The sequence below is a fragment of the Aulonocara sp. 'chitande type north' Nkhata Bay genome, linkage group LG11, assembly GCF_057382095.1.
Source record: "Aulonocara sp. 'chitande type north' Nkhata Bay isolate Kocher_YH1m ecotype deep benthic linkage group LG11, A_spYH_male_GT1.1, whole genome shotgun sequence".
Lineage (NCBI taxonomy): Eukaryota > Metazoa > Chordata > Actinopteri > Cichliformes > Cichlidae > Aulonocara > Aulonocara sp. 'chitande type north' Nkhata Bay.
In genome coordinates, this window is record NC_141354.1 from 36,732,688 (window position 1) to 36,740,209 (window position 7,522).

The window sequence follows — 7,522 nt, forward strand, 5'->3', positions numbered from 1 at the left end:
CGGTGGTTTGCAGACAGAGGGCGCTATCAACAAACAGATCTGAGGGTAACTCTGTTCCAAAAGCAGTCTGTTGCTGATTTCAAATAAATTGACCCATTTGTCGTTGTCCATTTACAGTTCAAAGCTTTTTATGTTTCAGTATCTGGTGAACATTTCATTTCTCTCACCATTTTAAACTGACTTTTACAATTTGAGATTAAAGTCGTCATGGATGATGACCCAAAGCCCAGCCTTAACGCCATGCTTTGGAAGCATGTACTAAATTATGCAAGTCAGTTACAATGGTTGCCCAGACTTTAGACCCCCCCCCCTTTTTTTTCTAAGAAAAACAACCAAACTACATGTTCAGTTAGCATATCACAGATGATGACTTATAGCAGGGCTCACAGGGTTAAGAGGAAATATTTGCAGACATTTCCCTTTTCTCTCCTGCTCCTACAGGCTGTGACTCATAAAGGGACTTTTAACAGCGGAAAGATGACTTTATAAAACAAAAAACCTTCATGGCGAAATTCCGGAAATAATAATTCTAGAAACTTGAAAATAAGTTTACAAACCTCCCTAAACAAAAACTCTTCCCAGCATCCTCTAACACAGTCCTTTCCATCAGGCTGACTTTCCTCATCTCCAAGAGGAGATACCAGCCAATATCAATATTTCATAAACAAATGAAAGACTGGATGGAGGCTAACATCAGGCTGTCCCTGGAGGAGACAGTCAATCGATGGATGGTAGGATAGCGCTGTGAGGCGGTGTCTGCCAATCCTGTCCACGCAGGATAATGGTATTACCCATCAGTCCGAGTGGCCCATCGACCAGCCTGCTGCTCTCTGAGTGGACTAATTCAATAAAAAGCATTAAAACATTTGTTCAGTGGCACACCGACTGCAGGTCCGAACCCAGATCCAAGAACTGAGTTTTTTTTAATGGTGCTGCCAGGTTTGAGTTTCTGGCTATTAATGTTTTATCCATACTGACTGCAAAATGAAGGATCTGAATTCTGACCAGTAGGGGGCAGTGACTCTGGATGCAGTAAAAGTCTGGGTCTATAAAAGTCTGAGAAAACGATCCTACTTCTCTCTTCATTTTTGACTTCAGGACACATTTTTCTTATTTGTTTATGATCTCTGTGCTTTAGTTTAAAGTGTTCTTACTACCGTACGATATAACTTAGAAAATTATGGGCAGTGGTTGAGTGAAACTCATGAAAAAGCATGGGTACCTTCTGACTGTGACTAAGGTTGCATCGCTTGCTGTCTTCTGTCAGTTATCCAATTTGGCCATGGCAAAAAAAAAAAAAAAAGCTGAAGTCTAGGCTTCCACAAACTATTAGGACTCAAAACACGGGAAGTTAAATGAACACAGCGGCTTTATTGCTGGAAAAACCTCCATAAAATAAACCCATAAAAAACAAACCAAAACCCTGAACATGAGAATTACGAACTGAAACAATGGGAAAGTAGAACTTAAACTAGACCACAAGAAAACAAACCTAGAACTGAGAACTAGGCATTTAGACAGGAACACAAGACAAGGAACTTTCAAAATAAAACAGGATACCGGCATGGAGACACGGACTTGACAAGGAGCGACGACTGACCGGAGAGACACAGGAGATGAATGAACACAGAAACACGGGTGACTCAACAAGAAACGAGGAACGCAGGAAAGGCCCAGAGAGGGAGACAGAGACTAAACAGGCTGAGATAAACACTAAGAGAGGGAGAACGAAGATCACTGAGACTAAAGAAAACCAAACCATGAACAACAATAATCAAAGAATATAATACTGGGTCGCAGGCCCAGTACCATGAAAGCTAGTCAGTTTTATATAAGGAGTAAAGAGGGTCTGTCAGAAAAAGGCGTTCCAACAGATGTGATGAGTCAGTCAATAAATGCATAACTCCTAATTTTTGTTCTATTAACCTCTGTGTAGTGATACCAAATATCACGAGCAACATGGGCTATTCTATGAGTCTCAGTGGATCTCAAGGTATAGGATTCAACATAGAGGCCACATAAAGGTGGCATTTGACACATGCACAAAGGTACATCTAACCATGTAGGAATGCCATCCCACTTCTGTTACTTCAGGTAATATGCAGCTGCTAGCCACAGTTAGCCACATATTAGAAATGAACAGCTGTGAAGCTAGGACTCAAATACAGAATGGGTCATTTAGCAAAAGTTTATTTTCTCTCAAGCAGGAGGTATCTATCTATCTATCTATCTATCTATCTATCTATCTATCTATCTATCTATCTATCTATCTATCTCCCTATCTCTCTCTCTCTCTCTCTCCCTATCTATCCCTTCTGCAGCAACGGCCTCTTTAAAGGGCTGCAAGATGGCTGACTGCCAATGACCCAATCACAGCCTGAGAAATAAACAGTCTATAAAGAATGCTGCAAACCCCAAACACAAACATTTCAAATTAAAAGTACATAAATTTAATATGATATGCAAACAAAAGCAAACAAACAAACAAACAAAAACAACACAGTATGAAAGTTTTCAGAATTAAAAAAATATTCAGAAATTACCAAAATTACAAGCTTGTATTTTATTATTTACAATTAGATATTAAATAAGCTTCATCTGGAAAGAGGAATAAATAAGGTGCAACTTTCAAATATGTAAAGCTCATTAACAGAAGGCTTACACTTCTTGTATTCATAATATAGTTTATTTATAATATATCTTATCTTATATTACCTTTTTCGCTTGAATTATGTTTCTGTAACATGTTAGAAGATTTTTAGGTTTAGTATTTTAGTTGATGTTTGTTTGATAGTCGACACAGATTCACAAATTTTTCAGTTTATGAAAAAAATGTATGGGATGGTAACATCTCATGCCTGGAAAGTCTCATACCAACACTCATGCCAAGCAGGTTCAGTTTCAAAGTTTTCAGTTCAGTTTTATTTGTGTGCAAACTGTTGCCACAGCAACAGTCGCTCGCGCCACTCTGTAGATTAACCTAAAGACCCTGCAGTAATACAGCGAAAACCCCAACAATCAAACAATCCCCTTTGAGGAAGCAGGCGTTGGTATTACAATTATTTTTGTATGTTGTTTGTTACACAAGAATTCTTAGTGTTTTCCAACAATAAGTGTTTAAAAATCTCTGCATACAATTCTTGACTATACATTACTTCACTGTAGCGTTGTTGCAGCTTTTATGTGCATGTTTTAACATATTGTTGCAGCTTTGCAGCAATGTGTGATCAGTCACAGAGGTCTGACTTTTTTAGTGAAAGCTTGAGGACTGTGGAAATCTACTGAAAATCTAAAAGATTTCATCTTTACCGGTTTTATAGATCTGCAAAGGACTTTAAGAGTCTGAATGCATCTGGGGAATCCATCTGTCAGAAAACCTTTTAAATGGAAATCCACTGGGTGGTGAACACGTGTCTTGGCCATCTGCAATGCCTCAACATTTCCCTCCCGTCTTCCAACACTCTCTTTTCTCCTCTGATACCAGTCTCCCTCTGCAAGACCCCATGTTGTCTCACTCAAACCCCCAGCGTGTTGCAGTCTGAACTCCCCCCTTGTGCACTCATACAGAACCTCAGATTCCTTTCCTCCTCCTTTGCAGCAGGTCAGCGACCCTTTCAGTAATGAAGAATCTCAGAAAGTGAATCTGTTCTTTTGCTTTCACTCTGTGTTTCTGTTGCTGACTTACCTATGTTTGCTTAATTGTGATCTACAGCTCTTTAGCCATATGTCCCCTGATTGTTAAATACATAAGCTAACCCCCCAAAAGCTGGACAAGTTTTAAATCTTTTGAGAAACAAAGAAAAAAGGACACTTGTACAGAATGTACTTATCAGGAGGATACTGATAAGTACTGACTGTCAGTGTGGGGATTATATCATTTTATATAATTTTAATATCATGTTTATTCTCTTATATCCTTTTTTATTAAGCTTTGATTAGTGGCATTTGATTAAAACATTTATTCAATATATTACACATGTAGTTTCAATCATGTTATTACACATATTGCAAAAATGTGTTCATAAAAGAGTTGGCCTTCTGTCTGGTAAGAGGTTACAAGCTTTATCTGGTGAGGTGAGAGGTGAGACAGAGTGCAGTGAGGTCGAGACAGTTCGCCTGCATACACAGACAGTATATAGATTCATTTCTAGGGTAGAGTTAAGACATATTCTGCTTGTAACTACATTTTGTGCCTGCATAAGTAACAGTTTTTGTAGAATGTGTTTCTGATGTTCCAGAGATAAGCGAGAATAAGAAGATCAACAGGAAGCACCTGGGGTGGAGACGGAGAAAATGTCTCTTTGAGTGTGTGTGTCAAAGGTTGTCAGCAGAAGAGCTGTGGTTACTGTAACTTATGCATGTTGTGTATCTGCTTTGACACATGAGGGGGCATTATACCCTGACATATAAAAACATTTTAAGTATGCTTTTTTGGGGGATTTATGCTTAGGATTGTGATGGTGTATTTCCTCCACACATGTGTTTAATAAAATCATTGTTCTGACGCACTTGGACCAGCAGTCGTTTGTCTCACACCTCAATCATGAATCGGGACATCAGTAATTTGAAACATTTCTTGGATTAGTTGCTGGTTTTAATGTGCTGACAGAAAGCAGTAATGCTTTTATAGTTCTAAAGAAACTTTGATATTGACTAAAAAAAGCACATCCTCTTTCTTTTGCCAAATCTGTAACAGCAGTAGGTGAGTGTGGCTGTGCAGCATGATCATGAGAGAGGGGGGCGGTGAAGTTGTGTATCATGATCCCGAGGGAGTGGGAGGTAAATGAGTAAAAGCGTGAGAAAGGGGAAATGAAAAAGAGGAAAACCAGGAAATGCCACGTCACAGGGAGCTATTGCCTTCAGTGGGCTAATCCCTCACAAGCGAACTCAAATCCTCATGAGAAGACCAACAAATGCAGTGAATCAGATGCAGGAGCAGCCTTAATGGTTTAAGGGCCTCAGGGAAATACCAGCATGAAGACCTCCAGTTTTAGAATAACTGAAAAATCTGAATTCTTGATAACTGGTTCATGTGCCAGTTTACAACTCTACCCCAAAAAAAATCTGTTTAACTTTCATATGTATTTGTGTAACATTTAAGTTAATATAATGTTTGTCTCCTGAATTTTTTAGAACTGGTAAAAAAAAGAAATTTCTTCCCTCATAAATATATTAATTTGTTTTAATAAATCTGTTAGTTTTATTCTAATAAATCTTATTTTTGCCAGAATCATGCTAAAATATATTTTTAGGGCAGTGCAGTAGTTAGCATTGTTCTGTCACATGAAGATGGTCATGGGCTCAAATCCAATCTGGTGGGTCTTTCTGTGTTCTTGCTGCGTCGGAGTACTCTGGATTCCTGCCACAGTCCAAAGACTGCAGGCAGTAGGGTAAGGTTCATTAGTAATTTATTAGTGACTTGCTCATAGTTGCGTGTCATCGGCCGGTGGTGTGGCAAGCAGGAAGTGGACCTGAATGCTGGACTCTGCAAACAAACATGAACTGAAATCACAACTTTTCTGGCAGCTTTAACAAAACAGAAGGCAGAGCAGAGCTGCAGCACACTAACTGGAAAAACGAACATTGGCAGACAGAAGGGAACATAACATGAGGAGAGATCACAACAAGGGACTGAAGTAAAACTAAGGCCTTAAATACACACGAGGTAACCAGCAAACTGGAACACACCTGGGAACACAGGTAAACTGAACCTGACTAACGAGACAGAAAAAAACAAAACTGAATGCTCACGAGACGGGAACTAACAGAATAAAACAGGAAGTAACACACACACATACACGTTATTAAAATCAAACATTTCAAATTTAGGATATTTTCTCATACATTGTGTGTTATCTGATACTTTTTTCTGATAAAATGGAAAGTTTGTTTTCCTCTCAGAAATTTGATTTTCTTTCTGATATATTCATGAAAAAAACTGGAGAAGACTTAGCAGACGATTCTTTTGCAGCGATCGTCTTTCCACTTTGTTAAAGCAGATTTTGAAGGAACAGTTTATTTTAGTTAGTGTGGGAGGGGATTCTGTAGCAATCACACTGTGGTTTCTTTAAGCAACAGTATAATTTAGGAGCCAGGCAGAGCATGGTGATGTGTAACCTCAACATTCAGGGAGGGGCTGGAAGAGTATAAATTGTCCCCCAGGCTGATTTATGCATCTGCAGAGAGATTAGTGACTTACCGTGGTAATTCTGTATTGAATTTCCTATCCTGTATGTTAGTTTCATTTTTAAGACCTCGAAGCTTTGACATGGAAAAATAACATATGATGTCTAATTGTCGTTTCCTTTCACAGCTCCAAACTGCAATACCTTTCAGAAGTCAGTGGAACCCAACAGGAGGCTATAATGACCAAAGTAACTATAAACCAACTACAGAACAAGTTTTTTGAGGTTTTCAGAGAATTAGTAGTAAAACTAAACGATTGAGTGAAATGCCCCAAGAAGTAATTGGATTTCCAATTTACATGGAGCTTGAAGGTGGTTTGGCTCAATTTGTAGAAGGGCAATTATTGACTTGAGGTGAATTTTCTTGCAATCAATACGCTGCCTACTTTCAGCCTGTGATTCCCCATCTATTTCCTTAAATCCAACCCGAGTTTGTATCGATCTGCTTGAGCAACAGATGGATTTTTATCAAGGAGGACAGCCAGACAGCCACCAGAGTCCCTGTTGTGCATACAGATTGTTGGTATGTGACTCAGACTGGGCAAAGTTCACTTGTGTTATGTAGTGATCCTGTAAAAACTGTACACACCAACTCAATAAAAAGAAGGCTGGGAATAGATCAGGGTTTGATTCCAACGTTTTGGTCCACTGAATGTGGTTATTGTTAATTATTAAAACTCAGATTAATCTGAGACACTACTCTCAAAGTAACAACTAAGTCTTTGTCCACATGGTTCAAGTTAAGCATATTATTACTATTGAAAATGAGCAAAGGGGAACTGGTAGCAGCTGGGTCGCTTTCATTTTCCATGAACATGAAGTGAGGAAGTACTTGTTCCTCTGTCCTTGCTCTCTCTTGACTTATTTAGACCAAAGAGATGCTTCAGTCTGTCTCTTTATGCCCGCTTCTCTGTGACCTGGAAGCATCTGGACCAGGGAGGGAAAACCCAACATTACTCAGAATGCAGACGTGAGCTCCAAAACCCACACTGGACACATTCCTGTGCAAATACAGTGTATGCTGACATTCTGGGCTGACTTCATCACAAAACCTCCCTGAAGGACATTTAGATAGAGAAATTTCAGGCATCTCTGAAATTCCAGGCTCAAGATGGTGTTTATATGTAAGTGTGTTTTAACCCAAACAAGCTGCATGCAAGGCGCAGGGAGCTGGTTGGCTGCTCAGTGCACTGCTTTGGCGAGGGGTGAAATATTTTAACAAATTTGATCTCTCAGGCACCACCATCACGTGCCATTAAAGTGATGATCCCTTTGAATTGTTGAATTAAATTATGCAGATGTCTTTGTATCACGGGTCAAATTCTCTGTTCATAAAA